This window comes from Lithobates pipiens, unplaced genomic scaffold (assembly GCF_037356315.1).
Source record: "Lithobates pipiens isolate NorthernLeopardFrog02 unplaced genomic scaffold, aLitPip1_a1.2 Scaffold_27, whole genome shotgun sequence".
In the NCBI taxonomy this organism is placed as follows: domain Eukaryota; kingdom Metazoa; phylum Chordata; class Amphibia; order Anura; family Ranidae; genus Lithobates; species Lithobates pipiens.
The window spans coordinates 26,106,313-26,125,098 of record NW_027507788.1 but is presented as its reverse complement, the minus strand read 5'-3'; positions in this window follow the sequence as shown (position 1 = coordinate 26,125,098).

Genomic DNA, 18,786 nt, shown 5'->3' with positions numbered 1-18,786 from the left:
ACAGTCTGCTGTTCTGTAAGGACCGCTATCGGTCCACAATACATAGGGTTGCCGTGCACTACTGCTGACCGCTGCCCTATACTGCAGCAGTCCTTCAGCGGTATAGGGACTGACGCACAGTCTGCTAAACACTAATACACAACCTGCTTGGTCCACAAAAGTTCTTATAAGGACTGGTAACTTGGTATAGGGTGCTACGGTACATAGGCCTGAGTGCAGTACAGTCTGCTGTTCTGTAAGGACCGCTATCGGTCCACAATACATAGGGTTGCCGTGCACTACTGCTGACCGCTGCCCTATACTGCAGCAGTCCTTCATTGGTATAGGGACTGACGTACAGTCTGCTAATCACTAACACACAACCTGCTTGGTCCACAAAAGTTCTTATAAGGACTGGTAACTTGGTATAGGGTGCTACGGTACATAGGCCTGAGTGCAGTACAGTCTGCTGTTCTGTAAGGACCGCTATCGGTCCACAATACATAGGGTTGCCGTGCACTACTGCTGACCGCTGCCCTATACTGCAGCAGTCCTTCATTGGTATAGGGACTGACGTACAGTCTGCTAATCACTAACACACAACCTGCTTGGTCCACAAAAGTTCTTATAAGGACTGGTAACTTGGTATAGGGTGCTACGGTACATAGGCCTGAGTGCGTTACAGTCTGCTGTTCTGTAAGGACCGCTATCGGTCCACAATACATAGGGTTGCCGTGCACTACTGCTGACCGCTGCCCTATACTGCAGCAGTCCTTCAGCGGTATAGGGACTGACACACAGTCTGCTAAACACTAACACACAACCTGCTTGGTCCACAAAAGTTTTTATAAGGACTGGTAACTTGGTATAGGGTGCTACGGTACATAGGCCTGAGTGCAGTACAGTCTGCTGTTCTGTAAGGACCGCTATCGGTCCACAATACATAGGGTTGCCGTGCACTACTGCTGACCGCTGCCCTATACTGCAGCAGTCCTTCATTGGTATAGGGACTGACGTACAGTCTGCTAATCACTAACACACAACCTGCTTGGTCCACAAAAGTTCTTATAAGGACTGGTAACTTGGTATAGGGTGCTACGGTACATAGGCCTGAGTGCGTTACAGTCTGCTGTTCTGTAAGGACCGCTATCGGTCCACAATACATAGGGTTGCCGTGCACTACTGCTGACCGCTGCCCTATACTGCAGCAGTCCTTCATTGGTATAGGGACTGACGTACAGTCTGCTAATCACTAACACACAACCTGCTTGGTCCACAAAAGTTCTTATAAGGACTGGTAACTTGGTATAGGGTGCTACGGTACATAGGCCTGAGTGCGTTACAGTCTGCTGTTCTGTAAGGACCGCTATCGGTCCACAATACATAGGGTTGCCGTGCACTACTGCTGACCGCTGCCCTATACTGCAGCAGTCCTTCAGCGGTATAGGGACTGACGCACAGTCTGCTAAACACTAACACACAACCTGCTTGGTCCACAAAAGTTTTTATAAGGACTGGTAACTTGGTATAGGGTGCTACGGTACATAGGCCTGAGTGCAGTACAGTCTGCTGTTCTGTAAGGACCGCTATCGGTCCACAATACATAGGGTTGCCGTGCACTACTGCTGACCGCTGCCCTATACTGCAGCAGTCCTTCATTGGTATAGGGACTGACGTACAGTCTGCTAATCACTAACACACAACCTGCTTGGTCCACAAAAGTTCTTATAAGGACTGGTAACTTGGTATAGGGTGCTACGGTACATAGGCCTGAGTGCGTTACAGTCTGCTGTTCTGTAAGGACCGCTATCGGTCCACAATACATAGGGTTGCCGTGCACTACTGCTGACCGCTGCCCTATACTGCAGCAGTCCTTCAGCGGTATAGGGACTGACGTACAGTCTGCTAAACACTAATACACAACCTGCTTGGTCCACAAAAGTTCTTATAAGGACTGGTAACTTGGTATAGGGTGCTACGGTACATAGGCTTGAGTGCGGTACAGTCTGCTGTTCTGTAAGGACCGCTATCGGTCCACAATAGATAGGGTTGACGTGCACCACTGCTGACCGCTGCCCTATACTGCAGCAGTCCTTCAGCGGTATAGGGACTGACGTACAGTCTGCTAAACACTAATACACAACCTGCTTGGTCCACAAAAGTTCTTATAAGGACTGGTAACTTGGTATAGGGTGCTACGGTACATAGGCTTGAGTGCGGTACAGTCTGCTGTTCTGTAAGGACCGCTATCGGTCCACAATAGATAGGGTTGACGTGCACCACTGCTGACCGCTGCCCTATACTGCAGCAGTCCTTCAGCGGTATAGGGACTGACGTACAGTCTGCTAAACACTAATACACAACCTGCTTGGTCCACAAAAGTTCTTATAAGGACTGGTAACTTGGTATAGGGTGCTACGGTACATAGGCTTGAGTGCGGTACAGTCTGCTGTTCTGTAAGGACCGCTATAGGTCCACAATAGATAGGGTTGACGTGCACCACTGCTGACCGCTCACCTATACTGCAGCAGTCCTTCAGCGGTATAGGGACTAAGAGTTTTGTCACAGGGTCATTTAAAAAATGACATGCAGAGGAAGAGGCAGGCCCTTCCGCAGGGGTGGTAGGGGTAGGGCAGGAGCAACAGGCTTGAGCCAAAGTGGGAAGTTGCAGAAGGTGCGTTCAATTACTTTAAAGGATGCACCAGACTTGGTTGAGTGGCTCGCTCAGCCTTACTCTTCTGCACCCTCCTCATCCTCTCGATCTGCACCCTCTTCTTCACTCTCTGCTATGTGCACCCCCAAAGACACTACCACCAACAACACGACCACCACCACCACCACCACATACCTTCCGCTTGAGTCACTGGAATTATTTTCCGATCCATATCAAGAGGACATTTCTGATGCGCAGCCACTCTTGGTATTGGATCAGGAAGAGGAGGTAGCAACAAGCGCTACTCAGCAGTCTGACGCCAGTACCCAGATCAGCCCAAGGAGGAGGTTGGTCCCCGGTGTTGCTGCCTACTCTACTTATAGCGGTGGGGAAGGTGACGTTGATGATGACGTGTCTAGTGATGTCACGTGGGTGCCCACAAGAGAGGAAGAGGAGGGGAGTTCAGAGGGAGATATGGACCAGCAGATAGGGAGGAGAAGCAGCAATGACTTACATTGCACAGCAGGGACAAAGCAGACTGCAAATGTATCAGGAGCGAGTCATCGACCATGTACGGTCACATCTGGCGCTCCCAGGACACCGGCACATGGCTCCGCAGTGTGGGCTTTTTTTAACGTGTCCGCTGCTGACAATAGCGTTGCCATCTGCAATCTTTGCAGTCAACGCGTTAGTCGCGGTAAGCCCAATACTCACCTAGGGACGACCGCCTTAAGAAGGCACATGAGCAGCCATCACCGAGCCCAGTGGGAGCAACGGAACACACAAAGCCACACTGCAGGCTCTCACCGTCCAGCCTCGTCTTCTACTTCTCCTTCTCCTCTCTCCTCACAATTGTCCTCCACTCCACCTTCCATCACGCCAAGCTCACATTTTTCTGCAAAAAGGCAGGCTTCCGTGGGCCTAATGTTTGAGCGTAAAAAAATGATGACGCCGGATAACCCTCTTGCCCAACGGTTGGCGGCTGGCTTGTCAGAACTCATAGCCCGCCAACTACTGCCATATAAACTGGTGGACTCGGAGGCCTTTCGCAAATTTGTGGCCATTGGAACACCACAATGGAAGGTCCCAGGAAGGAAGTATTTCTCAGAGAAGGGCATCCCAGAGCTATATGGCCATGTTCAGCGGCAAGTGAATGTATCTCTGGCACACAGTGTCGGTGCCAAGATACATCTGACCACAGACACGTGGTCTAGCAAACACGGGCAGGGAAGGTATATCAGTTTTACTGCCCACTGGGTGAACCTTCTGACGGCCGTCAAGCATGTAACCCGTGGCACCCGTGTAGATTTGGTTTTACCGCCACGGATTGCATGCAGGCCTGACTCTTCTTCTCCTCCTCCTACTCCATCCTCCTCCCTCTCCTCCTCAGCTGCCTCCTCCTTTTCCGCTGCTAGCGTCTCTTCCACTGCACCGCCCAAGCTCCCCAGAACCTATTCCACATGCCAGGTGAGACGTTGCCATGCCGTGCTGCGTCTGTTGTGCCTGGAAGCAAAGAGCCACACTGGCCCGGCACTCCTTTCAGCTTTGCGTTCACAGGCAGATGAGTGGCTAACACCGCTCAATTTGACAGTTGGTAAAGTGGTGTGTGACAACGGTGCCAATCTGCTTAGCGCATTGAAACAGGGCAAAATCACGCACGTGCCGTGCATGGCACACGTCTTAAACTTGGTCGTGCAGCGATTCCTTGTCAAATACCCTGGGGTCCAGGACATCTTGCGGCAGGCAAGGAAAATCTCGGCCCATTTCAGAAGATCTTACACGGCCATGGCTCGCCTTGCTGACATTCAGCGGCGACACCATCTGCCGGTCAGACGTCTTATTTGCGATTGCCCGACGCGATGGAACTCAACCTTCTATATGCTTGATAGGCTGCTCCAGCAGAAACGTGCAGTTAACGTCTACCTGTATGAACTCTGCGAAAGAAACGGTTCTGGGGAGCTGGGTTTTTTTTCACCGCGCCAGTGGCTGCTCATGCGCGACACATGCAGACTTCTGCGGCCATTTGAGGAGATCACCAAACTGGTCAGTCGCAGCCATGGCGCCATCAGTGACATGGTACCTTATGCCTTCTTTCTGGAGCGTGCATTGCGTCGTGTCATTGATCAGGCTGTGGAGGAGCAGGAGCGGGAAGATGAGGAAGTCGCAATGCTGGATGAATTCCCAGGGGGGGCTACTCTATCTGAGACAAGTCAACAACAGGAGTCTGATGAGGAGTCAGAGGAGGATGGTGCCGGGGCGGATGAGCAGGAGCAAGAAGAGCATGCTTTAAACCTTTCTGGGATCCCTGTTGTGCGAGGATGGGGAGAGGAGAATGAAGAGGACGACATTATCCTGGATGATGAGCAGGAGCCAGGCCACCACACCGCTTCCACTTTAGTGCAAATGGGGGCCTTCATGCTCCAGTGTTTTAATAGGGACCCCCGTATAAAAAGCATGAGGGTCAAGGACCAGTACTGGGTGGCAACGTACTTAGACCCCCGGTACAAACACAAAATGGCGGAAATGTTACCGCCGTCGCAGAGGGCTGTCAGAATGCAGCACTTCCAGGCCTTGCTTCGAGAAATGCTGCATTCTGCTTTTGCGTGCGCTGGCAGAGGAGCAATTCCCACTCCCAGAGAAGGATTTGCGGGTACCAATCCAACAGCGCCTGCAAGAAGAGGCCGGTTTGAAGATGTGTTGGTGACTTCGGATATGAGGTCATTCTTTCAGCCGACCCATCGACAGGTGTCATCCGGATCCAGCATCAGGGAACGCCTAGACCGTCAGGTGTCCGACTACATTGGGTTAACGGCCGATGTGGACGCTCTGAGGAGTGATGAACCCCTAGACTACTGGGTGGGCAGGCTTGACCTCTGGCCAGAGCTTGCCCAATTTGCAATCGAACTGTTGGCTTGCCCCTCATCCAGTGTCCTGTCCGAAAGGACGTTCAGCGCAGCAGGGGGGATTGTGACCGATAAGCGTACTCGCCTAGCTCACCACAGTGTTAACTACCTCACATTTCTAAAAATGAATGAGGCATGGATCTCGGAGGAATTCAACACATGTGATCAGTAGACCATGTATATGTCTATAAACAATTTTTGGAATCAAGCACACAGACCTTCTTAATTCATTTGGCTCACTTCCCTGACCCAAAAAAGCACACCGTACTATATGCCCCTACCCTCCTCTTTGAAGAGGTTGAGCGGTGTCATATTTCTACTGGGGCTGCTTATTATGAGGGGTTCCCACCATCCCTGTGCTGTGCTGACTTCCTCCTGGGTGTTCTTATTATGAGGGGCTCCCACCATCCCTGTGCTGTGCTGACTTCCTCCTGGGGGTTCTTATTATGAGGGGATCACACCATCCCTGTGCTGTGCTGACTTCCTCCTGGGGCTGCTTACGGTGCTGCTGTCAGCGCTGTATGTCACGGAGCTGCTGTCAGCGCTGTATGTCACGGAGCTGCTGTCAGCGCTGTATGTCACGGAGCTGCTGTCAGCGCTGTATGTCACGGAGCTGCTGTCAGCGCTGTATGTCACGGAGCTGCTGTCAGCGCTGTATGTCACGGAGCTGCTGTCAGCGCTGTATGTCACGGAGCTGCTGTCAGCGCTGTATGTCACGGAGCTGCTGTCAGCGCTGTATGTCACGGAGCTGCTGTCAGCGCTGTATGTCACGGAGCTGCTGTCAGCGCTGTATGTCACGGAGCTGCTGTCAGCGCTGTATGTCACGGAGCTGCTGTCAGCGCTGTATGTCACGGTGCTGCTGTCAGCGCTGTATGTCACGGAGCTGCTGTCAGCGCTGTATGTCACGGAGCTGCTGTCAGTGCTGTATGTCACGGAGCTGCTGTCAGCGCTGTATGTCACGGAGCTGCTGTCAGCGCTGTATGTCACGGAGCTGCTGTCAGCGCTGTATGTCACGGTGCTGCTGTCAGCGCTGTATGTCACGGAGCTGCTGTCAGCGCTGTATGTCACGGAGCTGCTGTCAGCGCTGTATGTCACGGAGCTGCTGTCAGCGCTGTATGTCACGGAGCTGCTGTCAGCGCTGTATGTCACGGTGCTGATGTCAGTGCTCTGTATTACGGTGCTGCTGTCAGTGCTCTGTATCTCCTGCACCCTCTTGTTTGCCTACCCTGGTCCCTGACCTTCCCTCTCCTCCATTGCCTTCATTAGCTCCATAGTCCTGAATTGTCAGAACAATTTCCCAAATAAAAAAAAAATGCTTGTAGTTATCGATCCCAAATTCACCTCATACATGTATTATGCTATTGTCCAGGTGGTGGGACTACGTGCTACCCCCTAATAATTACCCCGTGGCCGCAAATTCGACCTAAAGGTTTGCGAAATTCGCCTCCCATTGAAGTCAATGGAGCCCGCGGCGAACGGTCGTTTTCGCGAACGTTTGTGTCCGTTCGCGTTTCGCGTTCGCGAAACGTCCCGTCGGAAGTTCGTCCATCACTAGTAATAAGTACATGTGCTAAATCCAGTTACTATGTGATGCATAAGCCTCATAAAGTACTCAAAAAACTTCCTATGCTTCCCTTGACTGAGCTGAATCCTCCTTTATTTGTGTCTCAGTAGCTTCCCCTCCCAGACACTGCAGCACACAGTGGGAGGGGTTCAGCAGCAGAGGCAGAGCTGTCAATCCAAAAAGCAGTGGGTGGGACTAGGTGTGGCCAGATGTTGATTGACAAGCTACAGGCCTGTGAACCAGCAGTGACAGGCTGATAGCCACACCCCCTACAACATCTTCCCCTCCCATTGTAGTGCAAGACAAAGCCTACAGGACAGTGACAACTCTGCTCTGAATTCAGGAGTAGTGCAGCATTGTTGCCACCTAATCACAGGAAGCTGTATTACAGTGATTTCACTAGCAGGATCGACAGGTATTTGTGGAACTTTGCAGGGGGACTAAGAGAGAGAACTGTAAGTGCAGGTGTATTATCATTAAAGTGGCTGTAAACCTCAGACATGAAATGTGACAACTTGTCTCAATTAAAGCGGAGGTCCACCCTAAAGTGGACCTTCCGCTCATCGGAACCCTCCCCCCCTCCGGCGCCACAATTGGCACCTTTTAGGGGGGAGGGGGGTGCAGATACCTGTACAGTACAGGTATCTGCACCCACTTCCGGGATAGCTCTCTGCGGAAAGGGGCGTAGATTACGCCCCTTTCCGCAAGTGCCCGCCCCTTTACGCAAGTGCCCCGCTGCCTGCTGGGAAACACACAGATCCCAGAGGCAGCGGGGACCGTCCTTATTGCGCAGCGCGACTCGCGCAGGTGCAGTAGGGAACCGGGAAATGAAGCCGAAAGGCTCCATTTCCTGATTCCCATACCCAAGATGGCGGCGGCAGCACCTGAGAGACGATCTAGAGATCGGCTTCGGGTGCCGACATCGCGGGCGCGCTGGACAGGTAAGTGTCACTATTTTAAAAGTCAGCAGCTGCAGTATTTGTAGCTGCTGGCTTTTAAAAAAAAAAAAACGCGGAGTCCCGGCGGACTCCCGCTTTAAGAGCACTGTCATTTCTGTCTGCTGCTTCATACCTCTGTGATTAGCAGGAGTCACTTCTGACAAGTTTTCCTGACACCAAGAAGAACTATGATGCTCCTGTCTAAAATGGAACTATGATGCTCCTGTCTAAAATGGAACTATGATGCTCCTGTCTAAAATGGAACTATGATGCTCCTGTCTGCATTGGAACTACAATGCTCCTGTTTACATTGGAACTATGATGCTCCTGTCTACATTGGAACTATGATGCTCCTGTCTACATTGGAACTATGATGCTCCTGTCTAAATGGAACTACAATGCTCCTGTCTGCATTGGAACTACAATGCTCCTGTTTACATTGGAACTATGATGCTCCTGTCTACATTGGAACTATGATGCTCCTGTCTAAATGGAACTACGATGCCCCTGTCTGGATTGGAACTACAATGCCCCTGTCTGGATTGGAACTACAATGCCCCTGTCTAAAATGGTATGGTCTTGTCCCCCAAAGTTGGAAGAAGACCCCCGGATGGCGCCCGCGTAGAAGAAAGCCAGGCTCCTCCGCTAGTAAAAGATCTAGCAGAAGATAGCGGATAGCGTGAGAAGACCCCCCAAGACGGAAGACCCCCGGAGCTGTGCAATAAATTATTTTAAAAACATGTGTTGTGTTTTTTTCTTTACACTTTCTTTCCCCAGGTGAATGGGTAGGGGTACATGGTACCCAAATACTCATTCACATAGGGTGGGGGGCTGGTATCTGGGGGCCCCCTTATTAAAGGGGGCTCCCGGATTCCGATAAGCCCCCCGCCTGCAGACCCCGACAACCAACGGCCAGAGTTGTCGGGAAGAGGCCCTTGTCCTCATCAACATGAGGACAAGGTGCTTTGGGGTGGGAGGGGCCGCAGGGCCCCCACTTCCCCAAAGCACCCCCCATGTTGAGGGCACACAGCCCGGTACGGCTCAGGAGGGGGGGGTGCTCGCTCGTCCCCACCCCCTTTCCTGGCCGGGCCGGGCTGTGTGCTCGGATAATCGTCTGATATGGACCTGGGGGAGACCCCCACGCCTTTTTTTCAGCATAGGGCTTCCCCTTTAAGTCCATACGAGGTGTCAGTCTCGCCGATGGAGGCGGCGACATTGACCTCCTTCACTAGTTCCGTCTACCTGGAGCCACATTTAAAATGAACGGACTTTTCTCCGTGTGTGGGCAAGTCCGTTCATTTCAAAAGTATGGCGGACTAGCACACAGACAAGTCCGGCGGACATTTTTGAGTCAAAACTTCTTTCTAAGTCCGCCTGACTTTTGGAAAGAAAAAAAAAGCCCACACATGGGCGGACCAAGTCCGCCGGATAGTCTGTGTGCACGCGGCATGACCCCTCCAGACTGGCGATGTTGCTGTGCAAAGGTGCCCCCTGTGCTCTTTTATCCAGAGTAGGTGTGCTACTGGTTAGATCACCAGGTGGAAACAAAGGGAGAAAAGCCTTAAAACCCTAAAGAACGCCAGAGTTCCTCCAGGGGTTGCTAGGGGTTCCCTAAACTGTGGCTAATTGATCTCCCATCTGATGACACCTGCAGAGTTCCAGTGCCAGTGATCTGACACCAGTGATCTTCTAGCCGTTAATAAGGGTGGCATTATGACCACCATTGTCATGGGCAGTATTCCCATTTCCACCAAAGTAAAGGACATTCTTCCCACTGTAAGGGGCATGCTTCTACCGACCACCAATGTAAGGGGCATTCTTTCTACTGACCAACAGTGTAAGGGGAATTCTTCACACTGACTGCCAATGTATGGAACAGTCCTCCTACTGACCACCAATGTAGGAGCATTCTTTCTACTGACCACCAATGTAAGGGATAGTCTTCCCACTGACCACCAATGTAAGAGACATTCTTCCCACTGACCACCAATGTAAAGGGCATTATTTCCCCTGATCACTACCAATGTAAGGGACATTCTTCACATTGACTACTGCTGTTAGGGACATTCTTCCCACTGACCACCAAAGTAAAGGACATTCTTCCCACTAACCACCAATGTAAGGGGTATTCTTCTACTGACCACCAATGTAAGGGATAGTCTTCCCACTGACCACCAATGCAAGGAACATTCTTCCCACTGACCACCAATATAAAGGGCATTATTTCCCCCGATCACCACCAATGTAAGGGACATTCTTCACAATGACTACCGCTGTTAGGGACATTCTTCCCACTGACCACCAAAGTAAAGGACATTCTTCCCACTAACCACCAATATAAGGGGTATTCTTCTACTGACCACCAATGTAAGGTGCATTATTTCTACTGACCAACAATGTAAGGGGAATTCTTCGCACTGACCGCCAATGTAAGGAACAGTCCTCCTACTGACCACCAATGTAGGAGCATTCTTTCTACTGACCACCAATGTAAGGGACAGTCTTCCCACTGACCACCAATGCAAGGAACAGTCTTCCCACTGACCAACAATGTAAAAGGCATTCTTTCCACTGATCACCACCAATGTAAGGCACATTCTTCCCACTGACCACCAAGGTAAGGGGCATTCTTTCCACTGACCACCAAGGTAAGGGGAATTCTTTCCACTGACCACCAAGGTAAGGGGCATTCTTTCCACTGACCACCAAGGTAAGGGGCATTCTTTCCACTGATCACCACCATTGTAAGGGACATTCTTCACAATGACCACCAATGTAAGCAGTGGAGGTGGATTCTGCTGGGTTAAAAAGCTGAGAAAGTCTGGTACATCCTGCCGCGTGACAAACAACCCAAGGTGTACTGCAGTAAACCATTCTGGGGCAATAACCATGGACAATTTTCACCAAACTAGAAGAATCTGAAAGCCGTGAAATCATGAAGCAACGTTGGTTAGAAAATCCTACAGATGGAATAAACTCCATTGACCCTCTATGGCCCGGAGTGGACACTACCTCAGCTGCTCAGCACCTCTTTTCTTGACTGACAAGACAAGAAAATATGAATCTCCAGCTTCTCCAGGGGTTAACCCTCCCTCCCCTTTTATTCACACCAAATTGGGTGCCATAAATAGCCCAGGGTGCCGAGTGGAAAGGGGGGGGGGGGGCTTTTGATTGGGTGTCTCAGAAAGCCGTATTCTATGTGACCCGTGGGGTGAGAGCCCATATATCACCCACTGACAGCTACAGAAAAGCCGCAGATTAGCAACTAAATCGGTTATTGATCAGTCAAGCGCTTGGCTGGACGAGATGCGTTAGGGAAGCGTCAGCCGAACCCAGAGAGTGTATGAGTGCGTGTGCGGGGAGAGGGGAGGGTGAACTGTCATCGAGGACCTTTAACCCTTCAGAAACCGGAGGGGCCAGCGGCGTATCGCTCCACCGTCTGCGCCAGCGGAAGGATTAACTTGTCATTGGATAACAAGGTTGGGATGTCCTACAGTGGGGCGCCTTAACCCTGTCGCTGCCAAGAACTACCAAATAAAATAAAGGAGTGGGCAAAGCCTTTCCGACATCTGGGCAGAACGAGAGGAAAACAATGGCCAACCAGCTCTCACGTGGTTAAACCGGCATATTTCATTTTGTAGACTACATTTTCCCTGTAGACTTCTGTAACTGTTTTTTCCTTCCAGAATTTAAACTCTTGATGCATTAAAAGTGACAATAATACATTCTGCTTCGCGTTGTATGAAGAATTCCGCTGGTGGGGGGGAAAGGCTACCAGACTATCCATGGACCTGACATGGCAGCCGGAATATTCCGCAATCGTTTGAGATGGGTGTGCGCGCCCAACTACGAGCATTCACAAAATTGTTAAAAATGTTGACCTTCCCCATGAGATCGAGAATGACTTCTCCTGAGGAAAGGTCCCATGGTCTTCTTCCTACCAGGCAGATCCAGTTGTGAAGATCAGTACATCTAAGTCACCTTTCTTTCTGGTCCCTGACAATGTCCCTGTCACCAATGTCATCAGGTACAATGCAGGACCAGTGGCCATAGCTCCCAACTGTCCCTAAATTTGAGGGACTGTCCCTCATTTAGAGCAATGCCCCTCTGTCCCTCATTTGGAGCAATGTCCCTCTGTCCCTCATTTGGAGCAATGTCCCTCTGTCCCTCATTTGGAGCAATGTCCCTCTGTCCCTCATTTGGAGCAATGCCCCTCTGTCCCTCATTTGGAGCAATGTCCCTCTGTCCCTCATTTGGAGCAATGCCCCTCTGTCCCTCATTTGGAGCAATGCCCCTCTATCTCTCATTTGGAGCAATGTCCCTCTGTTCCTCATTTGGAGCAATGCCCCTCTGTCCCTCATTTGGAGCAATGCCCCTCTGTCCCTCATTTGGAGCAATGTCCCTCTGTCCCTCATTTGGAGCAATGTCCCTCTGTCCCTCATTTGGAGCAATGCCCCTCTGTCCCTCATTTGGAGCAATGCCCCTCTGTCCCTCATTTGGAGCAATGTCCCTCTGTCCCTCATTTGGAGCAATGCCCCTCTGTCCCTCATTTGGAGCAATGCCCCTCTGTCCCTCATTTGGAGCAATGCCCCTCTGTCCCTCATTTGGAGCAATGCCCCTCTGTCCCTCATTTGGAGCAATGCCCCTCTGCCCCTCATTTGGAGCAATGCCCCTCTGTCCCTCATTTGGAGCAATGTCCCTCTGTCCCTCATTTGGAGCAATGTCCCTCTGTCCCTCATTTGGAGAAATGTCCCTCTGTCCCTCATTTGGAGCAATGCCCCTCTTTCCTCCTCATTTGTCCCGCATTTTGGTCTGATCTATATACTTGTATATAAAAATGCACTCTTTATTTATCAAAAAGTGTTTTTCAGCACTAAACTTTTCATCTGGTTTCTAAAATTGCTGAATTTGTCAATTAACGAAAGCCAATATAAAGGAATAGTAGTTGCAAAAAAAAAAAGCACTTGTGGATTTAACCAATCTTGTTTTTTTGTACAATTCCCCTTTAAGGGGGAGTGGCAAGGGGTGTGTCCTATGCCTGCATACTTTTGCCGATAGGTGTTCCTCATTCCCATCTCAAAAAGTTGGGAGGTATGCGAGTGGCCACCACTGACCTTGCATTGTAGAGGATGACCTGGAATTTCCTGCCCACCTTTCAGTGCTAGAAAGAAAGGGCAGGACCGCTCGCTGTTGCAGGACCCTATTAAAGTGGCTTAAAAATAATAAAAATAAATAACAAACATGTTATACTTACCTGCTCTGTGTAATGGCTTTGCACAGAGCAGACCCGATCCTCCTCTTCTCGGGTCCCCCCACCAGTGCTCCTGGCTCCACCCCTTTGACCAGTGCCCACCAATAGCAAGCCACTTGCTATGGAGGCAGTTGTGCCTGCTCGCTCCCGAGCCCTGTGCTATGCATCCATAAGACACATAGAGCCGCAACTTGGCCTCGCCCCCTGCTCTCTCCTGATTGGCTCACTGGCAATAATTGACATCAGTAGGAGCCAACTGCTCCAACTGCTGTTTCAGCCAATGAGGAGAGGGAGTATGGGGGGGGGGGGGGGGAGCAGCACACAGAAGGGTTTTACCTTCAGGCTGGGTTCACACTGGCGAGATGCCACACACATATTTCCCCACTGTCCCTGATTTCGAGGAACTTTCCCTGATTTGGAGCAATGTCCCTCTGTCCCTCTTTCCTCCTCATTTGTCCCTCATTTTGGTTCGATCTATATAATTGTATATAAAATGCACTTTTTATCTTTCAAAATGTGTTTCCCAGTGCTAAACCTTTCATCCAAATTCTAAATTGCTGCATTTGTACATTTTAAAAGCCAATATAAAGGAATAGTAATGGTGAAAATAAAGCGCTTGTGGATTTAATTGATTTTTTGGTTAATTTACCTTTAATGGGGTGTGGCAGGGGGCGTGTCCTATTCCTACATACATTTGCCAGTAGGTGTCCCTCATTCCCATCTCAAAATGTTGGGAGGTATGCACACATCAAATGTGATTCGCACCGCATGCCTGTGCACATCACACGCATACGTCCCAACTTTTTGAGATGGGAATGAGGAGTACCTAAAGTACCAAAATATGAAGTCATAGGACACACCCCCTACCACGCCCCCTTAGAGGAGAATTATACCAACAAATGATTAGTTAAACCCACAAGTGCTTCTTTTTTTTTTTTACCACTACTATTCCTTTATATTGGCTTTTGAAATTTACAAATGAAGCAATTTAGATATTGGATGAAAGGTTTAGCGCTGGAAAACACAACTATACAGATCAGACCAAAATGAGGGACAAATAAGGAGGAATGAGGGACAGAGGGACTTTGTTCCAAATCTGGGACAGTTGGGGGGCTATGCACATGTGATGTTTGTGCAATGCAAATTCAGCCATACAGTTTATATGGCTAAAATCGCATCGCATTCCTACAAAAATGGTGCAGGACCCTTTTTTTGGTCCTCACTGGAATTGGATCGCAGGGATGTTCAGATCCATGCGATCCGATTCCACAATTCGCATTGCCAATTTAGGAGGTCATTAACTTTAACGAACGTCATCATGTTCCGAAGGATCGGATTCTCCGACAACTTTGTCCGACCGTGTGTATGCAACACCAGTTTTGGACAAAGTCTGTGGGAAAAAATGGGGTGGGGGTGTTGTACGCGATGCAGGTTTTTTTGGCTGGGCCGTGACACCGACGGTAATGACCTACATACACTGACCTACCTACACTAACCTACCTGACCTACCTACACTGACGGTAGTGACCTAACTACACTAACCTACCTGACCTACCTACACTGACGTTACTGACCTACCTACCCTAACCTACCTGACCTACCTACACTGACGATAGTCACCTACCTACACTCACCTGCCTGACCTACATGCACTGGACATATACATACACTTACCTACATATACTAACGGTAGTGACCTACTTACACTGACTTGCCTGACCTACCTACACTGACTGACCTACACATACACTGACATTTACATACACTGACCTACCTACACTGACATTAACATACACTGACCTACCTACACTGACCTACATACACTGACATTAACATACACTGACCTACCTACACTGACCTACATACACTGACATTAACATACACTGACCTACCTACACTGACATTAACATACACTGACCTACCTACACTGACCTACATACACTGACATTAACATACACTGACCTACCTACACTGACATTAACATACACTGACCTACCTACACTGACCTACCTACGCTGACCTACCTACGCTGACCTACCTGCACTGACTTTAACATACACTGACCTACCTACACTGACCCACATACGCTGTCTGACCTACCTCAGTGTGCGGTGTCACAGCAGCCAGTCCTCAGAGGAGGAGTCCAGGAGGAGAGGAGAGTGGCTCGCCCGAGCGCCAAGCGGGGATGTGCCGGCAGCCGCTTTGTAATTCCCGCCTTCTGGATCCAACCGCCGCCTATGATGGACGTCACGCGTCCCGCGGTCCCGGCATTGGACCAGTGGGATGTCCATGATAGACATGCAGGCTCCAGAAGGTGGGACCTGCTATGGCACTCGGCCGCACTCGGCCACACTCGGCGGTGCTCAGGATCAGATTGGTCCCGGCTAGCAATGGAGACCCTGCAGAGATGAGACTCTGGGCTTTAGGGGGTCACATTCGGGGGGTTCAGCCCCCCCAAGCCACCCCCTCCCAACGCCCCTGCCGACCGTGTGTACAAGGCATAAGACTATAAGACTAAGCCACTGTGCTACCCATTAAAATAATCATATAAGGTTATGTGCACACAGGGGCTGGGAGACAGTTCAACTAAATATTCAGTTTAGGTATATAAATACCGGATAGGAATGCCGTCCTTAACCGTTACAATTTTTTATATCTCACAAGTCCTTATTTAATCTCCAGTAAAAATGCCTATTTTATCTAATAATCACTGAGTAGAGGATCACAGCGATACTAGCGATTTTAACCAATGAGCTCATTTTTATGAGTTCCCTCATCTCTACCCCTATGGTGGGGTCTTCTCCTGCGTAGCGGGAGGTGTCAGCCCCGCATAATTAAAGAGTAATAATACAATAATAAAACAACATCTATAGATCTGAATGGTGCGTTATATATGATTAGACAATATAAAGCACCAGGGGAGCCCACCGCCTCTCATGTCTCCAGCCTCCCCCTCCCCCTCCTCCTCCCTCCTACTCCCATCTTTATAATGATAATTTGACTTCAATCAGGGAAGTGTCTAAGCAGAACAAGAGATTTTTGCTTATCAACAGCCGGTCTCTGTGGTAATTTGTTTTAATTAGTTTAAAGCCTGCTGTAATAATCCTGTACAGTTATATATCTATTCACTTAACTCCCGACGCCTTCCCGCGGCAGCTCCCATCAATCCCCAGCAAGCACTTAACCCCTGCCTGGCCGGGGCCGCCAGTTCCCCCCCCCCCGGTGGGTTAATACGTCTGCCTAGACGGTACGCGGATAAGCGCGGAGTGCGCGGTGTGTGGGAATACTCGGTTAGCACAGAACATGTTGGAAGATATTTAATGGGATTTTAAGGGATTGGCCAACCCAAAACTGGCAACTGGTTTGGAATGGATACTGGTAGACCGGGGAGGGTTGGCAGCCTTAGGCCTGGGGGGCAAGTCCAGTCAATTGGCCTATTGAACCAACTGATTGAAGCAACTAGTGAAGGACTACAAGTCCAAGAATTAACGCCTGAGATTTAAGGATGTGACCCCCCAACTAGTGAAGAACTACAAGTGCCAGCATGAACCCCTGAGATTTAAGGATGTGAGCCCCCAACTAGTGAAGAACTACAAGTCCCAGCATGAACCCCTGATATTTAAGGATGTGACCCCCCAACTAATGAAGAACTACAAGTCCCAGCATGAACCCCTGAGATTTAAGGATGTGACCCCCCAACTAATGAAGAACTACAAGTCCCAGCATGAACCCCTGAGATTTAAGGATGTGACCCCCCCAACTAGTGAAGAACTACAAGTCCCAGCATAGACCCCTGAGATTTAAGGATGTGACCCCTCAACTAGTGAAGAACTACAAGTCCCAGCATGAACCCCTGAGATTTAAGGATGTGAGCCCCCAACTAGTGAAGAACTACAAGTCCCAGCATGAACCCCTGAGATTTAAGGATGTGACCCCCCAACTAGTGAAGAACTACAAGTGCCAGCATGAACCCCTGAGATTTAAGGATGTGAGCCCCCAACTAGTGAAGAACTACAAGTCCCAGCATAGACCCCTGAGATTTAAGGATGTGAGCCCCCAACTAGTGAAGAACTACAAGTCCCAGCATGAACCCCTGAGATTTAAGGATGTGACCCCCCAACTAGTGAAGAACTACAAGTCCCAGCATGAACCCCTGAGATCTAAGGATGTGACCCCCAACTAGTGAAGAACTACAAGTGCCAGCATAGACCCCTGAGATTTAAGGATGTGAGCCCCCAACTAGTGAAGAACTACAAGTCCCAGCATAGACCCCTGAGATTTAAGGATGTGAGCCCCCAACTAGTGAAGAACTACAAGTCCCAGCATGAACCCCTGAAATTTAAGGATGTGACCCCCCAACTAGTGAAGAACTACAAGTCCCAGCATGAACCCCTGAGATTTAAGGATGTGACCCCCCAACTAGTGAAGAACTACAAGTCCCAGCATGAACCCCTGAGATTTAAGGATGTGACCCCCCAACTAGTGAAGAACTACAAGTCCCAGCATGAACCCCTGAGATTTAAGGATGTGACCCCCCAACTAGTGAAGAACTACAAGTCCCAGCATGAACCCCTGAGATTTAAGGATGTGACCCCCCAACTAGTGAAGAACTACAAGTCCCAGCATAGACCCCTGTGATTTAAGGATGTGAGCCCCCAACTAGTGAAGAACTACAAGTCCCAGCATGAACCCCTGAGATTTAAGGATGTGACCCCCCAACTAGTGAAGAACTACAAGTCCCAGCATGAACCCCTGAGATTTAAGGATGTGACCCCCCAACTAGTGAAGAACTACAAGTCCCAGCATAGACCCCTGTGATTTAAGGATGTGAGCCCCCAACTAGTGAAGAACTACAAGTCCCAGCATGAACCCCTGAGATCTAAGGATGTGACCCCCTTATATTTCATGGGTTCATGCTGTGACCTGTAATCCTTCATTGGTCGGGGGGTCACATCCTCAAAAGTGAAAGACTACAAGTCCCAGCATGAACCCATGAGATCTAAGGATGTGACCCCCCCCCCCCCAACTAGTGAAGAACTACAAGTAAAGCATCATGAACCCCTGAGATCTAAGGATGTGACCCCCCCCCCCTTATATTTCACATGTTGATGCTGTTACCTGTAATCCTTCACTAGTTGGGGGGGGGCATCTTAAGCTCTGAGGGCTTCATGCTGGGACCTGTAGTCCTTCACTTTTGGGGAGTCACATCCTCAAAAGTTAAGGACTACAAAACTCAGCATGAACCCCTGAGATCTAAGGATGTGACCCCCTTATATTTCACAGGTTCATGCTTTGACCTGTAGTCCTTCACTAGTTGGGGGGGGGTGTTACACATCCTGAGCTCTGAGGGGTTCATGCTGGGACCTGTAGTCCTTCACTAGTTGGGGGGGGGGTGTTACACATCCTGAGCTCTGAGGGGTTCATGCTGGGACCTGTAGTCCTTCACTTTTGGGGAGGTTACATCCTCAAGTCCCATCATGAACCCTTGAGATCTAAGG